This window comes from Musca autumnalis, unplaced genomic scaffold, assembly GCF_047663935.1.
Source record: "Musca autumnalis isolate F117 unplaced genomic scaffold, ASM4766393v1 scaffold_1, whole genome shotgun sequence".
Taxonomy (NCBI): Eukaryota; Metazoa; Arthropoda; class Insecta; order Diptera; family Muscidae; genus Musca; species Musca autumnalis.
The window spans coordinates 7329933-7355898 of NW_027411644.1; the positions used below are offsets into that span (position 1 = coordinate 7329933).

Below are 25966 nucleotides of genomic sequence, written 5' to 3' on the forward strand. Positions count from 1 at the left end.
GCATTTTTCTTCTGTTTTTCGTTCATTTTTTCTTCATTGTGACATAATCTTCAAACAAATGTCGAAAAATCAGTTCTACCATTTTTTACCTGCAGAAATTTGTCTGGTAGCCTGTGGTAGAAGAGAAAGGAATTTGTGCTCTCTCTCCCCTCTCACTCTCTTAAAAATTGCTGCCAGTTTTACCACTGGGGTTAAGGAACGTTTTGCAAGTTAAAAATGTTAACAAATGGTAAAAATGGTAACCTCAGGTAAGTAAAGGAACACAACTATAGTTTTGCCTAAATGTTTTCATAGTTTTCTTATAATATGAATAAACCGGCGAACAAAATTTTTTGTTCGAATATTTTTCATATAAGAATAAAATAAACAATGTGTTAATAACTGTAGGAAAAAAATTTGCCCGGAGTCGGAGTCGAGTTATTTTTTTCGACTCAGACTCCGACTATAGTAAAATTGCTCGACTCCGACTCGAAGACTCCGGCTCCGACTTCGACTCCAAAACTCTGGTCACACCAAACAAAAACACAAATAAAAGCGTTCGGTCGAGGTCCTATGACAATGCAAAGATTCGAGATATATTTTTCATTAAAAGATAAGTCATATCAGGACAGAATTTATCCTGATACTTTATCTTAAAGCGAAGGAGCTTTTCTTTCAAACACTGCCATTTACATTGCGATACTCAGTCAGGGCAATAAATATATGACCTATAGTTGAGCCATCGCCGTACAGCCGAGATCGTATGAAAATGCAACGTTTCGAGACAATTTTTTGTGACATTTTCGAAACGGGTCGAAATGGGAAAATTTATACATCGTTGTAGAGATAATAATCCACTATTTAGAAATTAAGTAGTTTTACAAAGATATACCTGTTACTTTAGGAGTTATGGCCTTTAGAAAATAGTTGTCCAAAAAATGATATTTCTTATAAATCTTGTCACCTGTCTTCATTAGGACATATCTCGAATTTGTGTGTAGCTAAACCAAAACCTTTAGTATCAGCGTAAAGTATTCTCTGCTTTAAAAATAAAGCAATTTCGTCCGAAAACCCTGTCTAGGACTAAATATATTCCTCATAGTGCAAAAGTTCCCGAATCCCATACAAAAAATCTTAGTCAATTTTTGCCCCTAAATATTTTTCAATCTTGGAGCGATATCACTAAAATTGCGACCTCTACAGTGATTGCAAGTTTTAGATAGACACCGGCAGAACGGTTAGACGGACGGATAAAACAGGTCTAAATCGACTCAGAATGGGAAACAAGTCGATCATGTTGAGTAAAATTTTCATTTTTGTTGACTTTGAAATCTGAAACCAAAGTCACTCATTTTTCACTTTGTGTTATTATATCACAAAACGGAACGTTTAGTATTGCAATACGTTTGCTATAAAGAAGAATGACCCTTCAAGATTATCGCATTGAAACCGACACATTCGGTGAATTGAAAGTACTCAGCGATAAATATTATGGTGCCCAAAAAATGCGCTCTAAAATCAACTTCCCCATTGGAACCCACCGAACGCATGCCAAAACCTGTGGTCCAAGTCATGGGTATCTTGAAGAAGGCTGCTGCCGAAGTTAACAAGGAATTCGCTTTGGATCCCAAGATAAGTGAAGCTATTTCAAAGGCTGCTGATGATGTGACCTCAGGAAAGCTTTATGATGATCATTTTCCATTGGATATTTAGCAAACCGGTTCCGGTACTCAAAGTAACATGAACGTCAATGAGGTCATTAGCAATCGCGCTATTGAATTGTTGTGGGGAAAATTGGGTTCAAAGGATCCGGTCCATCCAAATGACCACGTCAACAAATTCCAAAGTTCCAATGATACATTCCCCACCGCTATTCACATCTCGGTTGCCTTGGAATTGAACAACAACCTCAAGTCTGCCATTAAAATTTTTCACGATGCCCTGAATGCCAAATCTGAAGAATTCAAGGATATTATTAAGATTGGCCGTACCCACACCATGGATGCTGTCCCTTTGACATTGGGCCAGAAATTCAGTGGTTATGCCCAACAAATGGCCTATGCCTTGGATGGCATTGATGCCTGCTTGCCACGTATATATGAATTGGCCTTGGGTGTTACTGCCGTGGGTACTGGTCTCAACACCCGCATTGGTTTTGCCGAAAAGTGTGCCGCAAAAATTGCCCAATTGACCGGCTTGGCTTTTGTCAACGCCCCCAATAAATTTGAAGCTTTAGCAGCTCGTGATGACATGGTGGAAGTCCACGGTGTGTTGAACACCATTGCCGTTAGTTTAATGAAAATTGCCAACGATATTCGTTTCTTGGGCTCCGGTCCCAGATGTGTCGTTTGTTATCTGATGGAAGCCGCACCTTCACTGCCAATTGCGTCCAAGGCATCCAAGCCCATAGAGACCGCATTAACAAGATCATGAACGAATCCCTTATGTTGGTTACCGCCTTGAATCCCCACATTGGTTACGATAAGGCTGCAAAGATTGCCAAGACTGCCCACAAAAACGGAACAACCCTTTAGGAGGAAGCAATTAAATTGGGCTATCTAACCGAAGAACAATGCGATCAATGGGTCAGATCACAAGATAAATTTTGTTTATAAAATAAAAAACTGCTAATTTATTTCTATTTCTCAAAACTTAAGATTTAATGTTTTCAGTTTTTGCTAAATAAAATTTATGCAAAAAATGAAATGAAAAAATTGCACTAATAACTTTAGCAATTTTCTCACAAAAGTTTTGGTCCATTTAACCCGTTAAATATTACTTAAAATTTCGAGCCGCTTCAAAATCGGACAAACATTTTATTGTTGGTCCATTTCACCACTTAAATATTTTACGATCATTACCAAAAACTAATCGTTTCTATTGTGGTCAGAGTCCGACCTCCATACAAAATTTAATAATTGCGGCCTGTAGTTTGATTACAATCTCAAAATCGTTTTATCTCGTCGGTATATGAATTTTGGTATACCACATGGAGAATCTACGATGAATACTTCGCGGTGTTGCATGAAAAATGTAAACTGTCAAAGTCAAAATTTTGATTTTAACGGATAAAAATTACCGTTTTTGTCCAATGAGAAGAATTTTATGTATTTGAAAAGCTCACCAAAATATATGAAGATCAGTCCATTCGTTTTCAAGTTATCGTTGGCGCCGACACCAAAAATGCCAGTTCGAGAAAAACGCGTTTTAAGTTGCGCCTCTACACACAAAACACACGGTTTCTTCATATTGGACGGTCATATCTCAGCCAATTTTGCTCCGATCGACTTGAAATTGTTAGCGTCTTACCCTATTTTTTGACAGTGATACACCTTGATTTTAGAGAGTTAATTGGAGTAGATATATCTTGAAAAAATACCACCGATCATAATTAGGAGTTCATATCAAATCAAGGGTCGATAACGTACGGATTAATCATCATTTCTACAACCGTGGTTGGAAGATCAATATCGTATTAGTTCAATAAAGCAAATATCATAAGGGTATTCAATTATGATTTCTCTTGAATTACATTTATAGTGTGTCCTCAAACATATACATTTTCAGCAAAAGTGGCATTGAATCCTAAAACATCCTTAAGGTAGTTGTTTGGTTTTTTTTTAATAAAGTTTCCATAAACATAAAATAAAACACACATGCATTTTGTGTGTTATTGTCTTGAAATACAACTTGGCATTTTGTTTTCAAATATATTTGAAAAATGCTAAAGTTTTTACCAAACTCCAATATATAAACATGTACGAGTAAGTCTGTTATCATGGTTTGTGGTCGTATTCCCCCCAGGAGATAAAACCATTCGGTTTGTTTGAAAAAGTTTCTTGTTTTTGTTTAGCATTTCTATAATTTCTGAGGACAGACAGACAGCCATACATAAATATCAATTAATGTTTAAAAGCCTTCAAAGCTACGGGCAACACACTTTATTATTATAGACACCTCCACACTCTACCGTTACAGGCCATGATGCATGGCGGTTGATTAAAAAGTCAAAAGCCATAGGTTATCAACGAGAGTGTTTTTAGGCAGAAGAGAACACATTTCATATTTTTCATGTTGCCAATAACAGATGTTACCACAATTTAAATTAAAATACTTTTAGAAAATGTAATATAAAAATTCCATGGTGTTTTACATTAGTATACATATAATTAAATATGTATACTCGTATATGCTTGGTTCTTTTATTTATGTGGTGGTGGGAAAATTTAGATTATGGTTTTAATATAAAACTAAATATGAAGCGTGCTACATAGAAGTTAGTCCTGGTGATTCTGATGGCAGGTATACATTTTTTTCAGGGCAAGTCTAAGCTTCCCGATATAATAACCCAAAATCTGATATAATGGTCTGGTTGGCACGAAAAGAATGATTCCCGAAACTAGATCCTGTTCTAAGATGGTATGAAACTTCTAATAGCATTTAGACACTGTAATCCCGACTAAAATGCTATATTATTTTTTTGCTGCGCTGTTGGACCCGACATTTTATGACTACTCCTTCATACCTCTCGCATTAAAATTATAATTATTCTTCATTAAAAGTCTATAATTTATTCTATGTAGACTCTCTGGATAAGGTCTGTCAGTGGAATAATTGGACCCACTGGTTATGAAAAATATACCCTGAAAACATTTAAAACTTCTATTGCCACCTACGAAAATGTTATTATACTCTTCACTATATAATGGAGGGTATATTAAGTTTGTCATTTATATGGTATAGCCCATATACAAAGTGACGCTTTAAGGAATTTTGAAGGTATTAGTCCCAATTGGCCACCGAATTGGTTGTTTTTTAATATTTTGCGTTTCAGAGGCTTTAAAACAGTTCTTTAGTCCATACATATCGATCCGCTTTCAGGTATTTTAAAGTTTTTATCTACATTTTCCGTTTTAATTGGTTGTGGTGACGATCCGATCAAAATTGCGACCTGTACGAGGGCAGTTCGGAAACTTCTTAGCCTAGCACAAAAAGCGCGGTATAAACAGAAAAAAGTGTTTTGAAAACTTCCATCTCTGTTATGAACACATGTTAAATTTTGTTTCGATCTGGCAACTCCTTCATATAGAAATAGGTGTTCAAAAAAAAAAACGCATCCGCAATTTTTTTTACAATGGAAAAATTAGAAATGCCTGCTGTCATTAAATATTTACATAAAAAAGGTTTATCGGGACAAGAAATTCATAATGATATGGTGAATGTGTTAGGTGAAAGTGCTCCTTCATATGCAACAGTAAAAAATTGGGTTGCTGAATTTAAACGTGGTCGTACAAGCATTGAAGGTGAACCACGTAGTGGACGTCCAAAAACAGCAATAACAACAGAAATTATAGCCAAAGTGCATGATATGGTATTAAATGATCGACGAATAAAAGTGCGTGAAATTGCTAATATCATGGGCATCTCAAATGATCGTGTCCATTTAATTTTGCATGAAGAACTACAGATGAAAAAGCTTTCTGCAAAATGGGTGCCGCATTTGTTAACAGTCGATCAAAAACGCATAAGGATGAACATTTCTCAAGCTTGTTTGGATCGTTTTAAGCGAAATAAAATGGATTTTAAGCGTCGTTTCATAACTGTTGATGAGACATGGATCCACCACTATACTCCAGAGACAAAAGAACAATCCAAACAATGGACTGAAGCTGGAGGAAGTGCCCCAAAGAAGGCAAAAACAATTCAATCGGCTGGCAAGGTTATGGCAACGGTTTTTTGGGACTTCAAAGGTATTTTATTGATTGACTATCTGCAAATGGGTAAAACAATAAATTCAGAGTACTATTGCAACCTTTTGGATCAATTAAATGTACAAATTCGAGAAAAACGTCCTGGCTTACAACACAAAAAAATAATTTTTCATCAAGACAACGCACCAGCGCACAAGAGTGTTTTAACAATGGCTAAAATCAACGAATTAAAGTACGAGTTGCTTGACCACCCACCTTGTTCTCCTGATTTAGCTCCCAGTGACTTTTACTTTTACCCAAATCTAAAAAATTCCTTGCTGGCTAGCTTTTTACCTCAAATGAAGATGCAATTACAGTTGTAAACCACTATTTTGAAGACCTTGAGGAAAACTATTTTAATCAAGGGATAGAATTGCTAGAAAAGCGTTGGACTAAGTGTATTGAAGTTTCAGGAGATTATATTGAAAAAATAAAAAAATTTTTGAAAAACTAACTATTCTCTTTCATTGATAGGCTAAAAAGAACCGAACCGCCCTCGTAGCATGATTACAAGGTTTAGATGGACAGACGGACGGTCTGACGAAGGGACGGATACACAGATCCAGATCGAATCAGTTCGTCGAACCATTCCATTTGTTATATATAAGTATGGGTCTATGACCATTATTTCGATGCGTTACAAACTTTTTGGCCAAAACCAACTTATAATACCATCCGCACATAGTGGTGTAGGGTATAGACAAGTAAAAAGGTGTTAAGTCTGGCGGGTCGAACTTTTAATACCCTCTACCATGAAATACCCTGAACTAAAATGGAATAATCAGTTAAGTACCTACCTATGCCTGCAATTTTAGGGGGAAAAGTTATTCCATCACTAGAAAATGTATATGCCAAATTATAGCTAATTCGGCCTGAAAACGTAGCTAAAAATTATAGCAAATTTTGTCCGAAAATGTGACTACAAACGGCAAAATAGCTGAAATCAGGTGGTACCGTTGTAAGGGGCTGTACCAAAACATGGCTATACTTATATAGCCCATCTTCGAACTTGATCTATGTTCAGACCAAAGACACATGTATACAGAATTTCAGCCCTCTATGTCTACTCATTCGAAATATAGCGTCATTACAACAGACGGACGGACATGGCTAAATCGACTTAGACTTTTACGCTGATCAGGAATATATCAGCGTAAAAGTCTAAGTCGATTTAGCCATGTCCGTCCGTCTGTTGTAATGACGCTATATTTCGAATGAGTAGACATAGAGGGCTGAAATTCTGTATACATGTGTCTTTGGTCAAGTTAGAAGATGGGCTATATATATATATATTTTATAGGGAAACGGAATGACAAACTTAAGATAACCTTCATATTATGGTGGGTATAAAAAATATTTTCCAAAGTGGGTCTGATATAAACGACGCACAATGGTTTCAAAAAACGATTTTCTGACACAAACCTCAAATTTTTTCGTCACCGTTTGTTAATTTCTGTATAGGATTCAATGGCAAACATATTAAAACTAAGGAAACAAAAAAATTAGGTCAACATATTGGAAGTTGTGGGCGTGGCGAGCTCCTAAAGACGACAGTTTTGTTTCCCAATTTTGGAAATGTAAAGATTAGAAATTTCTTGAGAAAGAAATAGCTATTTCTCGGAAACAATAACAGATATTGTATTCATTGTTTTTTGTTAGGCCGGTAGAATTGTTGCCTATAAGAAACGTTTTAATAAATTATCGTAGCGTTTACACGTAGTGAACTATTTTATTTTTCTTTTTTGAAATTTTGCCAGTGAGGGCGAAGATCATTTTTAATGATTTTTATTAATTTTCTCGTTTAGAGTTAAGCTTGATGATCGAATTTTTTTCGTAAAGAACTATTTTTTTTTAAATTCTAACTTTAGTGGTCCGAAAGTGTCCTCTTTCAGCCCATATATAATTTTGTACCCGTCCCGTTCCGTCCGTTTAACACTTTTTTAAATTAATGGGTAAGAATTAATTACAGTGTTATTACACAAATAGGTATTTTTAAGTATATAAGTTTTTATATATTGATGAAAAATAGTAAAAAAACTCAAAAGTTTCAGAATTTTTACCAGGAAAAAAGGATACTGTGCAACGATAAGACCATGTTGTATACTCGGAATAAGTTGAAGTTAAAATAATAATTTTTAATTTTAAAATAGAGACGACATTACCACTGTATGAAAATTTATTATATGTGGTTTCACTGTATGAAGGAAGTGGCCAAAGCAAGCTAATGCGCTGGTTAAAGCTTTTCACTGCTGCGAAGATTATTTTAAGAACCAATGGACGTAGCATTATCCCTTCTGCTCTGAAGAAGATTTTCGGTATGACACTTTTTATGATGTTAATATAAAATTCCCCCTCAGTAATGCTGGCGACATTTCCTGAGTATTTAAGCCATGAAAAAACTTCTCTACAAGTGGTGTCGTAAGACACGCCGTTCGGACTCGGCAATAAAAAGTAGGTCCCATATCATTGAGCCAATATGAATCGGCGTGCACTCATTGATATGAGAGAAGTCTCCCTTGTCCCATCTGGGATGTTTGTGGAACAATTATTATATATAATATAAAATGTCATCAACTAAAGTACCGACTATCCATGATGCAAAAATAGGAATGACAATGGACCTAAGTTTAATTGTTGCATGAAAATGTACAAAAAAACTGTCTAAAACTGTCTTCGGTGGTTCCCGGCTAGCCGATATTTAAACTCAGGCATTAATCTCTTAAATCCATCGTATTTAAACTCAGGCATTAATCTCTTAAATCCATCGTCTACATTGGAAAAATATTCACGAGGTGGACACTTTTGATTATTAGCAATTAAGTTATAAGTAACATGTTCTGACATTTGGAGCTATTTCTAAGAAGTACCGCTGGAATGAAACATATACACTTTTGCAAAGTTCAATCTCATATCAGTCAGAGATGCCCGATGTTGTAAAAAATTTGACATTCAATGTTTTTAGTTTTGGCTAATGGCAGAAACCAATTACAATTGCTATTATTCGTGTCTTCAAGTCATAACATTTCCAAACGTAAAATAGACGCACATAATAGCATCAGACTTCGTTACCAAATCAAATTAATAAACCTTTTAGATAAAATTGAATTGTGACGTCTACAAAATATTATATTGTTGTATTTTTCAACATTTGGCGTTTCAAACTAAATTCATTATTGAGTAAAAGTTCCTATCATGAGGTAATTTAATTTTACTCATTTCCCGGAAATGGATGCAATGGATTTTTATTATTAGAAAATAATGAATGTTCTAATTGGCCACAAAACGCCAATAAATTTTAACAGGTACATTGGTTTATTACTAAAATTTATATTGGATTTAATAATAGTTTACACAGGTTGGGGTTTTGTTGCACTATTATATATCAACTGAACATGACGTGTGGCAAAATAACCTTTCAATGGCAATGCGCTGTGTTATTTTGACTTCAACTAATTGGAAATGTTGTTAAATGTTAAAGTTGTTTGCGCTTGAAAGGATTATGAGAATTGTTTAGAAAAGTTTGTACTGTTCGGTATTTCGTTGTATTATCGTTTGTCTGTTGGCAATTGTAACATCAAGCTTGTGATCCAATTTGGATTTATGCTTGATTAAATAATAGCGACCTTGAATTTGGCAAAATGTTATTATAAGCTATCACAAAATAAGCAAAAAAGCGCAGGTAATTTGCGTCATAACTTTGTTGAGAACTTGTGTTAAAAAATATAAACTATATATTTGACCTTTATTGCAATATGATTTATATTTTAATATGTATATAACTGAAAAATAAACCAAAACAACAAATACTGTTATACATACATATTAGGGTGGGGCGATCTTAACACCTTAATGGGCCATCCGCGTTTTTGATTCCTGGGATTGTATTGAGCAAAAAAGTCCACTCGACCAAAACTGCCTAGGCCAAAACTGCCTAAAGGAGCGTTCCAAGGCTTTTGCGATGTACCAGAGAGTTCATAATTTTTTTTATCGGCTACAATTTTTGTCTTAGCGTTGGATTGAATAGCTCAATACTTTGGCTGTTATATGCCAAAATGTCCAAAAAATTAGATAAAAAACTTCAAAATCGGGAGGCTCGATTTTCACAGTAGACATATGGTTTTGTGGACTTTTTTGCTCAGTACAACCCCTGGTTGCTTTTTGAGGTCTCTAGAAATATCTTTGGAAAATCCACGCCTTGTGGCCTTTTGAGGTATCTAGAAATTTCTTTGGAAAATCCACGCCTTGTGGCCTTTTGAGGTCTCTAGAAATTTCTTTGGAAAATCCACGCCTTGTGGCCTTTTGAGGTCTCTAGAAATTTCTTTGGAAAATCCACGACTTGTGGCCTTTTGAGGTCTCTAGAAATTTCTTTGGAAAATCCACGCCTTGTGGCCTTTTGAGGTCTCTAGAAATTTCTTTGGAAAATCCACGCCTTGTGGCCTTTTGAGGTCTCTAGAAATTTCTTTGGAAAATCCACGCCTTGTGGCCTTTTGAGGTCTCTAGAAATTTCTTTGGAAAATCCACGCCTTGTGGCCTTTTGAGGTCTCTAGAAATTTCTTTGGAAAATCCACGCCTTGTGGCCTTTTGAGGTCTCTAGAAATTTCTTTGGAAAATCCACGCCTTGTGGCCTTTTGAGGTCTCTAGAAATTTCTTTGGAAAATCCACGCCTTGTGGCCTTTTGAGGTCTCTAGAAATTTCTTTGGAAAATCCACGCCTTGTGGCCTTTTGAGGTCTCTAGAAATTTCTTTGGAAAATCCACGCCTTGTGGCCTTTTGAGGTCTCTAGAAATTTCTTTGGAAAATCCACGCCTTGTGGCCTTTTGAGGTCTCTAGAAATTTCTTTGGAAAATCCACGCCTTGTGGCCTTTTGAGGTCTCTAGAAATTTCTTTGGAAAATCCACGCCTTGTGGCCTTTTGAGGTCTCTAGAAATTTCTTTGGAAAATCCACGCCTTGTGGCCTTTTGAGGTCTCTAGAAATTTCTTTGGAAAATCCACGCCTTGTGGCCTTTTGAGGTCTCTAGAAATTTCTTTGGAAAATCCACGTCTTGTGGCCTTTTGAGGTCTCTAGAAATTTCTTTGGAAAATCCACGTCTTGTGGCCTTTTGAGGTCTCTAGAAATTTCTTTGGAAAATCCACGTCTTGTGGCCTTTTGAGGTCTCTAGAAATTTCTTTGGAAAATCCACGCCTTGTGGCCTTTTAAGGTCTCTAGAAATTTCTTTGGAAAATCCACGCCTTGTGGCCTTTTGAGGTCTCTAGAAATTTCTTTGGAAAATCCACGCCTTGTGGCCTTTTGAGGTCTCTAGAAATTTCTTTGGAAAATCCACGCCTTGTGGCCTTTTGAGGTCTCTAGAAATTTCTTTGGAAAATCCACGCCTTGTGGCCTTTTGAGGTCTCTAGAAATTTCTTTGGAAAATCCACGCCTTGTGGCCTTTTGAGGTCTCTAGAAATTTCTTTGGAAAATCCACGCCTTGTGGCCTTTTGAGGTCTCTAGAAATTTCTTTGGAAAATCCACGCCTTGTGGCCTTTTGAGGTCTCTAGAAATTTCTTTGGAAAATCCACGCCTTGTGGCCTTTTGAGGTCTCTAGAAATTTCTTTGGAAAATCCACGCCTTGTGGCCTTTTGAGGTCTCTAGAAATTTCTTTGGAAAATCCACGCCTTGTGGCCTTTTGAGGTCTCTAGAAATTTCTTTGGAAAATCCACGCCTTGTGGCCTTTTGAGGTCTCTAGAAATTTCTTTGGAAAATCCACGCCTTGTGGCCTTTTGAGGTCTCTAGAAATTTCTTTGGAAAATCCACGCCTTGTGGCCTTTTGAGGTCTCTAGAAATTTCTTTGGAAAATCCACGCCTTGTGGCCTTTTGAGGTCTCTAGAAATTTCTTTGGAAAATCCACGCCTTGTGGCCTTTTGAGGTCTCTAGAAATTTCTTTGGAAAATCCACGCCTTGTGGCCTTTTGAGGTCTCTAGAAATTTCTTTGGAAAATCCACGCCTTGTGGCCTTTTGAGGTCTCTAGAAATTTCTTTGGAAAATCCACGCCTTGTGGCCTTTTGAGGTCTCTAGAAATTTCTTTGGAAAATCCACGCCTTGTGGCCTTTTGAGGTCTCTAGAAATTTCTTTGGAAAATCCACGCCTTGTGGCCTTTTGAGGTCTCTAGAAATTTCTTTGGAAAATCCACGCCTTGTGGCCTTTTGAGGTCTCTAGAAATTTCTTTGGAAAATCCACGCCTTGTGGCCTTTTGAGGTCTCTAGAAATTTCTTTGGAAAATCCACGCCTTGTGGCCTTTTGAGGTCTCTAGAAATTTCTTTGGAAAATCCACGCCTTGTGGCCTTTTGAGGTCTCTAGAAATTTCTTTGGAAAATCCACGCCTTGTGGCCTTTTGAGGTCTCTAGAAATTTCTTTGGAAAATCCACGCCTTGTGGCCTTTTGAGGTCTCTAGAAATTTCTTTGGAAAATCCACGCCTTGTGGCCTTTTGAGGTCTCTAGAAATTTCTTTGGAAAATCCACGCCTTGTGGCCTTTTGAGGTCTCTAGAAATTTCTTTGGAAAATCCACGCCTTGTGGCCTTTTGAGGTCTCTAGAAATTTCTTTGGAAAATCCACGCCTTGTGGCCTTTTGAGGTCTCTAGAAATTTCTTTGGAAAATCCACGCCTTGTGGCCTTTTGAGGTCTCTAGAAATTTCTTTGGAAAATCCACGCCTTGTGGCCTTTTGAGGTCTCTAGAAATTTCTTTGGAAAATCCACGCCTTGTGGCCTTTTGAGGTCTCTAGAAATTTCTTTGGAAAATCCACGCCTTGTGGCCTTTTGAGGTCTCTAGAAATTTCTTTGGAAAATCCACGCCTTGTGGCCTTTTGAGGTCTCTAGAAATTTCTTTGGAAAATCCACGCCTTGTGGCCTTTTGAGGTCTCTAGAAATTTCTTTGGAAAATCCACGCCTTGTGGCCTTCTGAGGTCTCTAGAATTTTTTTTAGAAAATCCAAGCCTTGTGTCCTTTTGAGGTCTCTAGAAATTTCTTTAGAAAATCCACGACTTGTGGCCTTTTGAGGTCTCTAGAAATTTCAACAAAAATGTTTTTTTGAGTTTATGAAGCACTAAAACACTTCAAATCATGCTTGATCTTGCATAGAAATTTAGCAGTGAAATACTTGACTAGCTGTTTACAAAATATGGCCGTAATAGTTATTTTAGGTTTTGTGTAATAATCTTTTTAACTTGGGATCTCAATCGACAACTTAAAAAAATGCAGTTTTCTCGAAACTGGATTTTTTGAAATGTGTCACTCTTTGAGTAAATGAGCCATATGTATTTAATGGCTATGTAACCAATATAGCTTTCGATTTTGTTATTGTTGAAATATATTTTTCTGATTTTGGCTAAATACATAAATATAATGGTTTTACCTAGCTTGATAAACAAACTTATATAAAAATAATTGAAATCCTACATAAAAAAATGTGGATGTCATTGAGGTTTTTTCTTGATGTTGTTGTTGGTGTGTTCTTATTACTGAAATGCATGTCAATTTAAATAATCCCTACATTCGATACAAAAAAACTCAACATCAGATTTACTATTGAGGCTTATGGAAAAAGGTCATGATGGATGAATATTACAACCGCTTTCCTGCTGCAGCAAACATGTTCCGTACTGCGTGCACATTCATACACACATACGTATAGTATTCATTTTGGGCGTTCATTTAATCGTGTTAGCCTTGGCTATGGCCAAATGTTTACTACAGTTTCGTAGTTTCATTTTGTAGCCATGCTTTTAAAAAATTCTTTTCTGCTGTGGTCTTTATGGTCGTTTTGTTCAGCTTTAGTGTTTATAAATTTTGTTGCTACATTTACGAGTGTTAACTTAACATTTCCTTTAGTTGGAATCACCTTGTACAGTAATTACACGTGAATGTGTAACGTAACAAAAAAAACATAAACACAGTACCCACGTTTTTAACATTAACAACTATATTGTGCAGCACATACGTGTCGCCTCGCATACTACATGAATGTCCTTGAGTTGTTTAGTTTGTTGGTTAGCCGGTTGGCTTGTTGGATGGTTGGTTGTTGGATAAAGTTTACATTTGTCTTGTTAACCCATCTGTTTGCTATTTCACAATAATCACTTGCATCATCATCATCATATGCTTCAATTCGCATAGAAGTGATAGAATGATTTGTAAGTTGACTGAACATGTACACACAGTGGAGGCGTAAAGTAAGAAGAAGATTTGGGATTTGTTGATGATCTCAAATGTCAATTAAACTACTAAAAGGACATGTTGAACATCAGTTATGTCAATGTTATTTTAATGTACTCAAACTTTGTATATTTTCCAGATTTGGATGACAATACGTGAATATGAAACCCCCATGAAGAAGCCCCCATATAGCGTTACCACCCGATTTAAAGTATTTTAAGGATTTTTTCTTCATCTTTAGCCCGAATGGGCTGTAACTTGACATTTAGAGTTCCCAATGATACAGAAACGTCCCCATTAAAAATTGCGGTCATATGCCCAGGTTTTGGTATAGCCCCCATATATAGCGGTACCACCCGATTTCAGGTATTTTGAAGATCTTATCTACATTTTCGGCCTAAAGTGGTTGTAATTTGGTTATGGAGTTCCATTAAAGGTGGAAAGGGTAAGTTGAAAGGGGGAAGTTCGGAGAAGGTAGTTCAGAAGTTGGGTGGAGGTTGTTCGGAAATTTTGAGAAGATTGTTTCAAGGTTCTGTGGAGGTTGTTCAGAAGTTCAGAGGATGTTGTTCGGAATAGTAAAATCTATTTACTAAAAAATTAAAAGTAAAAAAATAATTAAAAAATTAGGATACAGTGTTTTATTTATAAATGCACTAAAAACTAGAAAATATTTTTTCTCTTAGCCTCTATAAGTATCACGATGGGATCTCCCAAATAATACGATTGCATTTTAATTATAAATGCTGAAAAAACTACCAAAATAAAAAACAGCAAGAGTTTTATTTGAGAGATCCCATCATGAAGAATATACTTATTGAGGCTAAGAGAAAAAATATTTCCTAGTTTTTAGTGCATTTATACGAAAATTATTAACCATATTCTGACACTGCAGCGTGATAGAATACCAAAAAGTAGAATACACGTGTTTCGCCATTTTTCCCTATCTCATCAACTTTCGCGGTTATAGGCCTCCAAAGGTTTGAGGCTTTGATGTCAAAAGGGGTCATTTTGAACAAAAATTGTGAACACATAAAATCCATCAAGCTTCATCTTCTAGGTCATAATCGTCGTTGTGGTCTAAAGATATCAAACCAATCAAATGTGAAGCAAACAATCAACGACAAAAATATACCTCAGATCTCAATAAACATATTTATAGAACAAAAGAACTCTGTAAAACGGTTCTTAAAGGTCAAAATAGCAAAGCAAATGGAATTCATATCCCGTTATCTCTGGTTGTGGTCCACAGATACTAAACCGTTCAATATTCAAGACAACAATCAACCACAATAATGTAGCAAAGATATCAGTAAACAACTTTCAGGAACATACGAATTGTCTGCGAAAGGTTCTTAAAGGTCAAAATTTTTCTCCGATTCTGGTCCATAATTACCAAACCCTCCAAAATTTAAAAATACAGTCAACTACAAAAATGTACCTAAGATTTCAATAAACAACTTTTCAGAACATATGAATACTCTCGGAATGACGCTTTAAGCTGAAATGCAACAACCAAATCAATTATTGTTAACAATTTCCCCTACTCAGGTCTGTAAATAACAAACTCTTCAAAATTCAAGAAAAAATTTTTGTAGTTGAATTCTATTTTGAATCTATTTTTGCAGACAGTTCATATGTTCCAGAAAGTTGTTTACTGATATATTTTTTACATTATTGTGGTTGATTGTTTTCTTGAATATTGAACGGTTTATTATCTGTGGACCAGAACCAGGGCAAACCTTTAAGGACAGTTTCTACATACTTCGTATTCTCTAGAAAGTTGTTTATTGATATCTAAGCTACATTTTTGTAGTTGATTGTTTGCTTCAATTCTGATTGGTTTAATATCTGTAGACCACAACCCGAGAAAAAATGTTTGATGGATTTTATGTCTTCACAAGTTTTGTTCTTTAGGACAAGGGCTATAGCTTTGCTTCTGAGAGTAAATCAAATTTCTTAGCGGTTTGGAAGATATAATCCTGACTAAATGATGCCTTTTGACATCAAAGCCTCAAACCTTTGGAGGCCTATAACCGCGAATGTTGATGAGATAGAGTCTTCTCTTTTTTGGCCTTTTATCAAACTACGGCGTCAGAATATGATTAATAAAACATGACTCAAAACATTACACACAGTGTAAATAAAATACTGTATTTTAATTGTTCCAATTATTTTTTATTATAGAAACTACTTCCAAATCAACTTACTAACCCATTATTACAAATTATTCTTTGGTCACTAGGAGTCTAAAAATAAGCTAAAAAACATATGTTCTATTTTTACACACAGTTGAGGTGAATTTGTCTTCAATTTCAACACACTCCACATTTTTATTGTGCTCTCTGCTGGATTTGAAAATATGAACTTCTGAGTTGAAGCCAAACAGACCACAATGTGCACCAACAACAAAATAATTTGCCGGCAGTGAGCGTTGAACACACAACTCTCGAGTTTGCAGCCAGACACACACGCTCTGTGCCACCGTACTCATTACTTAGAACCTATTATTTTTCAAGTATCTAGTAATGCAGGAAGTATCTTGATTACATAACTTTGTAATGTGTTATTCGGCAGGGTAGGAATTCACCGAATTGGAAAAATGCTAACGAAATCCTTTCACACATTTTAACGTGTCGTCATCTTGGCGTTAAAAACCCTCCCTAACTACATAAATAATTGTGATAATGTTTTCCTATATCAACTATATAACGGTACTTCCCATGTTCATAGATTTTTTGCCGAAATTTACTTGCAACCTGCTTTTAATTTTGTTTTCCAAACATGCTCTCAACTTTCGAGAATGAAATTGGTATCCTGAGTAGACCGTCCAACGACAGTTTGTAGCTAGACTTTTCCTTGATTGGGACACACATTGCTTAATAAATCTTTCACGCCTCCGGCTGGATTCGTAAAATGACATGGAACCAAAAAATAATCTCAAAAAATCACCATGTAAACTCGAGAGAGCTTTTCTTTTGACGTTCTTTTGTCGGAAAAAAAACTTCAGAATTTAATAAGAGTTTTTTTTTTTTAATTCTGTCTGAAAAGTCTGCAAAAAAAGTAAACAAGTATCAGCCGGCTTTGCCGACAAAGATATACCCCCAGCCTGTGTGAATTGAAACTTTAATCTATCTACAGATAGAATACCGGCTATACACCCAACATCCTTTTGCCCAAAACTTATATATTCAGGTGATTTTCAGAATTTCGTGGCCCTTTTTGGACGCATGAACTTGCCAACAAAAATGTGGTTTCGGAATTAAGCTCAAAAGTGTGGCGTAGGTGGTACCTGAAGGAATTGACCGCATTGTCTATATGGGAAGTGGATCTTATTTTGGGAGTCATTTCTGTCAATAGATAGGGCGCCCACCATTCAGTACAGATAGTCTTCGACATATGTAGAGCTTTTGGACCATTACAAGTAGAAGGAATCATTGAGATGGACCTTCGGACCACAAGATGTACCTATAAAGGATCTTCGAACAAACCTAAAACTGCACTTAAACGAAAATGTTTAAGGAGTGCAACGATAAGCAACATCTTAGAATTTCATCTAATATTGGAAGACATATCGTCGGTGTCATGCTTAAGTGTTCCATACGCCATTTGCCTGTTTCGAGAAAAACTCAAGTTAATGTTTAAGGTCATACAGGATAAAAATGGTACAATAATCCAATACTTTAAGAGCTCAGTTCTACTTAACTAAACTCATAGAATATATCAGTAGTTTATTTTAGTCAGATATCTGTGATAGTCTAGAAGTTATGGCAAATTTTTATAATTGCAAAAAGTTGCTGAATTGTTCCATGGAATCTTTTTTTCATGTTTTTGGCAGTTTGTGTCACATGGAACACGTTTTGTCACATTTCAACCAAAACACTTTTTATCAATCGTGTTCCACCTCCCTTATATGAAGTGCTGCGGTAGAGTTTAAAAATCAGGACTTTAAATAAAACATTTATTTTTATCATATAAATACAATAGGGACCATTATTATAGGTTTCCTTAACATTTTTTAAGGGATTTCCTCCACTTATCACTATTTTTTGTGGTAAAAATTTCGATCGGACAAAACGGATTGATATTTTGCATTTCTAAGTTAACATAAAACATTTAAACGCAACATAAAACAAACATAACATAAAATTATAAACTATTATTCTTCAGTTTTTAAACCAAGTCCTTTAAAACAATTTGTTCCATACGCCACACTTTTCCGTAACTTGGCAAAAATGGACAATTTTTTGTTCCAAACGCCATCATTTTTGGTGCGGAACAATTCGTTTTTGTCTCTTTTTGTTCCATACGCCAAATGACATGGATAAAAAAACACCGACGATATTACAACAAGCAAAGTTACGAAAAACGCAGTATCCGCTTCGAGAGTTGTCGTGTGCACCAACCAATACACATGGTGGCCGCAGGGATTTCATCAGGAAGTAAGGACTTGCCCCTCAAAGAAAAAAAAATTGTACTTCGTAATAAGGAACTCGATTACAACGTATTGCAAGAAAATTCAAAACGATTCAAGAGGAGGTCTAAAACTGCACTTTTCTGCAATTTTGTGTGTGATGTAGCGGAAGGAGTGGACCGATAAAGTCCATATTCGAACCTGATCTATGTCTCGTAGAAAATTCACGATGTGTAAAGTATGGACCAAATCGACTACTTCCTTCGAGAGTTATCTTGCGCACCCTTTTAGTGAAATGTTTTCAACTTTTGTGGGGGAGGCACATGAAAAAGCTCATCTTCGAACTTAAACAAAGTTTGGACGAAATATGACATAGTCTAAATTTTCGATCAAATAGGTTCATCGAGAGTTATCGTGCGCTGCAAACACTGGTATCATAGGGGTTTTTTACACCTTTCGGGCTATTTTCTCAGTAAGAATGGACTTGCCCCTGAAAAAATTGTACCGTCGTAATGGGGGCGGTCAAATCAAACTGTTACAACAAAAATTTTGTGTGGGAGGTACCCAAAGGAGTGGACCGATAGAGTCTATATTTGAACCTCATCTATGTCTGGCATACATTTTACGATGTGCATAGTATGGACCAGTTCGATTACTCCCTCGATTACTCGTGCGCTGAATTTCTTCGAACATTTTTGAACTTTTTTTAGGGAGGTACATGATGTATTGGATCGATACAGCTCATCTTCGAACTTAAACCAAGTTTGGACAAAATATTACGAAGACCAAATTTTGGACCAAATCGGTTCATCTGTTCAACAGTTATCGTTCGCTCCAACCAGACGGACATTGTCTGTAACGGATTTCGCCCAAACATATTTGGTGCAAACGAGTGACCAATTTTCTGCATGACTTATACAACTCCAACCCTCCAATACAACTCAACCTCCCACATGACAAGGTGTATAGTTTACTTTTTTGTGTGTTTGATGATCCTATATAATGTTACATGTAAATTAGGGTTATGACTTTTTGTCCTTTTTTCTCAAAAATAATTTAATTTAATAATATTAATCACTAAAATAATGTTTATTCTTTCATACTTAAACAACTTCACTTTGATTTTTTTTTTTTGGAAAAAAAGTATTAAATGGAAAAAATTTTAAAAAAATTATTTCCTATTGCACAACACGGTGTGCCTAAACCAAATTTAAATGGAAGGTGCTTACACCTGGGAAGTTTTTGCATATTCTGAAACTACAATGCTCATAGATAAGAAATATCAAGAAACAAAAAAAATCGCCGGAGGGATTTTCAAATAAATCGCGATTTAAATTCACATTTTTAGAGGTTCTTTAGGTTTTAACGATTTTGCTTGGAAACCGCGAGCCTTATGTAAATGGCCCTAAAAAAAATGTTGTAGCTGTGAAAATTCTCCCTAAGATTGACCTTTATGATATTTTCGTAGGCTTTACCGTTTTTGAGATATAGAGGTTCAGTTCAAATTTTTAGGTTTTTATCTTAAGTCTTCAAGATTTAGCTTGAAAACCGTAAGTCATATCAAAATGGGACTAAAGAAAATGTAGAAGCTGTGAAAATTCTCTACAAGATTGGATGATTTATTTTTCCTAGGTTGTACCATTTTCAAGATATATAAGTTTAATTTGGGAAATTGCAGTAATGACATTGTTTTATAAGGAGACGATACAGTCAGTGCATTGTCTCAATTTGAACTTCTATATCGCAAAAACGGTAAAACCTACGAAAATATCATAAAGGTCAAACCTGTGGAGAATTTTTACAGCTACAACATTTTATTTAGGCCCATTTACATAGGACTCGCGGTTTCCAAGCAAAATCGTGAAAACCTAAAGAACCCCTAAAGACGTGAACTTAAATCGTGATTTATTTGAAAATCCCTCCGGCGGTTTTTTTGTTTCTTGATGCTTCTCATCTATGAGCATTGTAGTCTCAGAATCTGCAAAAACTTCCCAGGTGTAAGCACCTTCCATTTAAATTTGGTTAAGGCACACCGTGACAAATGAATGACTTTTGCCTATTATTGCATATAATAATATTGAAAAGGTCACGAACAAACCACTTTTAATTGATATGTTATATGAAATAAAATTATATATGATGTAAAACGATCTGTATGCAATGATATGATGAAACATTAAGTGAGAAAAAATGTTGTGCCATTTTGGTTATATCGTGAGGCTCCAACGCTTATTTTCAATTATATATCACTTACGTATGTAAGTGGTTCTTAAAATTGTGTTTATTTATGACTTCAAATTATTGGCAAAAATGTGTGAGGTTTTCTTTATCGAATAACCACATATATTTAAGATTTTATCTAATCTTAAATAAATACTCATCAAAGTATCATACAGGTATATAATGTTGTAAAAAAGTCATCACTCTAATGTATAAATCACTTCAACCTTTGACAGTTCAAAACATCACACCAATGACCTTTCGTTATTGCAATAACCTAAAATTCACAATTCCTTCTTCTGAATATGGTACCGTCTTATATTTTACGTCATTCAATACGCTGTTTATGACGTCAAACTCCCTTTCAAAATGTGATTACGAAAAATTGTCAACTTCGAACAGACATTTGGAAAAAAAATAAAAACGAATCTTCAAGTGACACAACAAAACAAATTAACTTAAAAGGTTTTATGCTAATGTAAACGTCTATTTCTCTCCCTGCCAAAAAAGTTGTTGTTGTTGTATCTTTGACTGAGTTCACTTTACAAAATTGTTGTTAAAAGTGATTGCTGTCAGACCATATCACCAGATGTCAACAATAATAGAAACACAATAACAAAAAAAGGTAAACTTGCTCTATAAGATGAATGTAAGCTTTTTCGGAAGGCGAATACGACAAACAATCGTTATTTTAAGAAATACAAATCCAAACTTTTATAATATAATGGTTTTATAATTGCGGATTTATTTTCAAAAGCAACCTGGCTTTGCATAAAATCGCATAGGAAAGGAATTGAAAGTGAGCAACCTGCCACATATCATCAAAAAATATATTATTATTGTCACTTACATGGTTTTTATTTTATTCCATTCACAAGTTGTCTACATGTGTACTCTTCTTTAAATGTTTTATTTATAAGTTTAGGATCCAAGATCCGAAGAAACACATTTGCATTACACACATTTGGTTGTTGCTTTCATCACCAAGAGAACATCTGATCCATTTTACATGACAATATCACAGAAGCCGTCATGTGTGTGTGTCTTGATGTGGATGACCAAATGTTGTTTCGTTTCTAGATGTGTTTGTGCGTTTGTGTGTAAAATGTTGTTTAACGTAAACTACGTAACATATGTTAAAATTTTAAGCAAAAAATGTTATATTTCGAGTTCACTATTTCTCCAAATATTTTAATCTTGCCCTTATCCACAAATTTGCTTCAGAGGTCAAACGAAGATTCGCATTGGTTTCAGAGATATAGCTCCGAAGGTCATTATTATTATATTTCTTGGGGTAGTGGATTATCTGCGCGAAAGTATGTATGTCTGTGTGTTGCGGTCTAAGTATCCTCATATGTCAGTGTTATTATGCCTTTATCTCTCATCACAGTGAAGTGGTGTTGGAAAACATCCTAAGCGGAAATAGATTGTTTCAAAGCTTAATGAAGTTCTGTTCTGTTGCACGTGAATGAAATAAATAAATAATGCAGTGAACTAAGCTATACATACATAAATATAAATTACTCAATGCTTTTGGCCAAGATAAACATTTATTTAAATGAGTTTTAAGTTAAACTGAGTTGGTTTCTTAAAGAGCAAGAGCTGTCAAGTTGAATGAAGTGCGTAAAATTTATTCACCACAAAAGTTAAATAAATTTCAATATATGTATTTGGAAGAACATTAAGAATTTATTTCAAAGTGAAAGTGGATATATGATCATAGATAATGGCATGATTATAAAAGATACATGACATCATACTACAGTTTTGTGCTCCATCAGAAAATCGTGATGATACTAAGAAAAAATGTTTTCGCCGGAAATTTGGTAGTCTGACAAATCGAATATGTATCACTAAAAATAATGAAAAGCACAGCAGGAATCACTAAGAAACACATAAAAAAACCTTGCCAATGCTTTGTTATGCGGTGCACCTTCACTAAAAAAACAACAAAGCATTGGGAAGAGATGGTTTACTGAATTCTATATACCTTCATATAAGATATGCAGCCAAAATTAGAATACCTGGAGAGACTGGTTCGCGGTGCTGGTTGACAGTACACATCTAGTTACAAGGCAAATCAGTTGATAATGTTGTACGTTTCTATCTCAGAAGGAGCTTAAACACAAATTGTGGCGCAGAAACAAAAGTATTCAATATACTAAATAAAGCGAGAACAGTATTCGGATGACTGCCAGCAGTATGAAGAAGTTCAAACATATTCCAAGCTAAAAAACTCGAAGCATGCCATACACCAATTCTGCTACATGATAGTGAAACCTATCTTTTGTCAAACACAATTATTCGAAAGTTGTAGATATTCACAAACAACTGCCTAAGGATCATATAATGTATATTCTGGCCAAACATCATAACAAAGATCTTGGGGAACTATCATGAAACATATAAGATGGAGGCGGATAGACTTAAACGAAACTTCCCATAACAAAACCAGGATGACGCTTATTTGGAATCCTCAAATATTACACTATGCAACACTGAAAATGCAAACAACTTCTAGTATGCATTTTTTGAAAGTAAATATTGAGACTACAAAAACCCTAGTAGGGTTTTGTCATGTCAGATCCAGTTCGGATTTTATGGCATTTATCGGGCCTTTATCTCAGAAACGATTAGGAATTTGGCCTTGCTGTCTTTGACAATATTGTAGCCCTAAACTAGTAGAATTTATTTTTTGGACAGACCTCATAAGAAAAACTCCATCTAAGGCATCAAAATCGATAAAATGTAGAAAATTTAAAATAATTGCTAAACTATTGGAAGTTGAACCACGTAACCTTTTGCAAAAATCTTCCAAATAAAGTTCTCAGCAATTCTTCAGAACATTCTGAAACTCTAAAATGCTTACTTCATGTTGTTTCAACGGTATTTTTGCATCATATCTTTTACAATACGTATTTCAAACACATTCACACCAACAGTTTATTTAAATCGTCGTTAAAAAATGTACTGAAAACAAAGTGATAGAGGCATTTTACAACAATGTCAATGTTCTGAAGAGTTGTGTATTACATTCCAGCGAATATTTTTCTAAAAGAAAATATTCAGAAAAAATTAACGGTTTTGGAGATATGGTGCGAAATGTATACTAATTAGGGAAATTTTCGATATTTTGTAAAATTTTAAGCAAAAAATGTTATATTTCGAGTTCACTATTTCTCCAAATATTTTAATCTTGCCCTTATCCACAAATTTGCTTCAGAGGTCAAACGAAGATTCGCATTGGTTTCAGAGATATAGCTCCGAATTCCTTTAAAAAGTCAGTATTTAACCATGTTTAGATGGGGCCATAAAATCCAGGCTGGATCTGACACAACAAAACCCAGCTAGGGTTTTTGGCGTTTGGGTATATACTTTCAAAAAATCCTCAGCTCAAATTGTTTGCACAAGATAACCTTAAAAATGTTGCACAGTGGTATTCAATATACTAACCAAAGCGAGAACAGTATTCGGACGAATGTCAGTAGTATGAAGAAGCTCAAACATATTCTGGCAAACCAAGCTAAAAAACTCGAAGCATGCCATAACCAACAATTATTCGAACGTTGTTGTATATTCCGGCTAAGCATCATAACAAAGCTCTTGGGAAACTATCATGAAACATAGAAGACCGAGGTGGATAGACCATACCTAAAGGAATATGTCCATAAAACAACAAGGATGACGCTTGTGAAATCGAAGTAGACCAGAAGAGCACTCGACCAAATGGACGAAAAATAAAACCAAACGAAAACAGCAGCAAACCAAAGGAAATAAAATTGTAGAGGTATACCAACTAAAATTGTAAGCCTAATTTATGATCTGTACATTACTGCGGAAATTTCAGTCCGAAGTGGCTTGAAATTGCTGCTTCAAGAAATACAAAATATTAATAAACAAGTAAAAAAGTATCAATCGGCTTTGCCGACAGAGATATACCCTCAGCCTGTGTATATTGAAACCATTTTTTTCCCAAAAAACGAATGTATTTAGGAGGTTTTAATAATTTTGGGAGTTTGAACCGACAAACATGTTGATTAGGATTAAAGATCAAAAGTTTAGAGAAGGAGATACTAAAAAGAATGGATCTCCAGCCACTACACTGTTTGCTCAAAAAGTATGGACTTGCCCCTGAAAAAACTTTTACCACCGCAATTGAGGCAGCGAATGCAAGTAGCTTCAACAAAAATCAAAGTGATTCCATATCAGGTTTTAAAGTGAACTTATCCGAAATTTTTTGTGGGAGGTACCGGATGGAGTGGACAAATATAGTCCATATTTGAACATAATCTGTATCTGATAGATATATTAGGATGTGTAAAGTATGGACCAATTCAGCCACTCCCTTCAAGAGTTACCGTACGAACAATTTACCAAACATTTTTTAACTTTTGTGGGGAAGGCACCTGAGGGAGTGGGCCGATATGGCTTATCTTGGAACTTAAACTATGTTTGGACAAAATATTACTAAGGCCAAATATTAGACCGAATCGGCAGACCCGTTCGAGAGTTATCTTGCGCTCCAACCACCTCACACGGTGTCATAGGTGTTTTTCTTGCAACGTTCAGGCTATTTTCTCAGGAAGTATGGACTTGCCCCTGATGAAATTTGTACCGTCGTATGAAGGGCAGTGAATACAAGTTGTTAAAACAAAAATCAAAGCGATTCAGGAGATGGTCCTAAACTGAACTTTTCCGAAATTTTGTGTGGGAGGTACCCGAAGGAGTGGACCGATTGAGTCCATATTGAAACCTTATTTAAGTATGGTACACATTTTACGATGTGCAAAGTATTAACCAAATCGGTTACTCCTTCAAGAGTTATCGTGCGCACAAATTTTCCGAATATTTTCGAACTTTTGTGGGGGAGGTACCGGAAGGAGTGGACCGATGTAGCTCATCTTCGAACTTAAACTAAGTTTGGGCAAAATATTACGAAAGCCAAAATTTGAACTGAATCGGTTCATCCGTTCGAGAGTTATCGTGCGCTCCAGCCAGCAGGACAGACAGACAGACAGACGGACGGACATGGCTAGATCGACTCAAAATTGTCTGAAACCCATTTCGCCCAAACATACTTGGGGTCTAAAACCATTATTTCGATGAGGCACATTTTCATCGTATCAAAGTGTATATACCCTCATTATCCTAAAGGCTGAGGGTATAAAAAAGCAAGTCAGAGAGGACTATAGTCGTACGGAACCGACCATTTGATAGCCTGCACCACTACCATGGAAACTAGTCGTCCACAGAATTTCGTCACAACCATATAGCGACATATTTTAGCCATCTGGTCAAATATATAGAAGATGATATACACGATAACGGACCTTTTGACTACATACACATATGAATATACACGCTTCTTCAAAATTAAAATTTCTATAAACAATTAAAAAAGTATCAGTCGGCTTTGCCGAC

At 35.5% G+C, this 25966-nt stretch overlaps 1 protein-coding gene and 1 pseudogene across 18 annotated transcripts in view; one reads left to right on the plus strand and one right to left on the minus strand.

Moving 5' to 3' along the window:
* Positions 1–25966, minus strand: part of LOC141390384 (diacylglycerol kinase eta) — a 213197-nt gene that overhangs the window by 82923 nt on the left and 104308 nt on the right. The window lies entirely within an intron of this gene.
* Positions 1298–2594, plus strand: LOC141390286 (fumarate hydratase, mitochondrial-like; annotated as a pseudogene).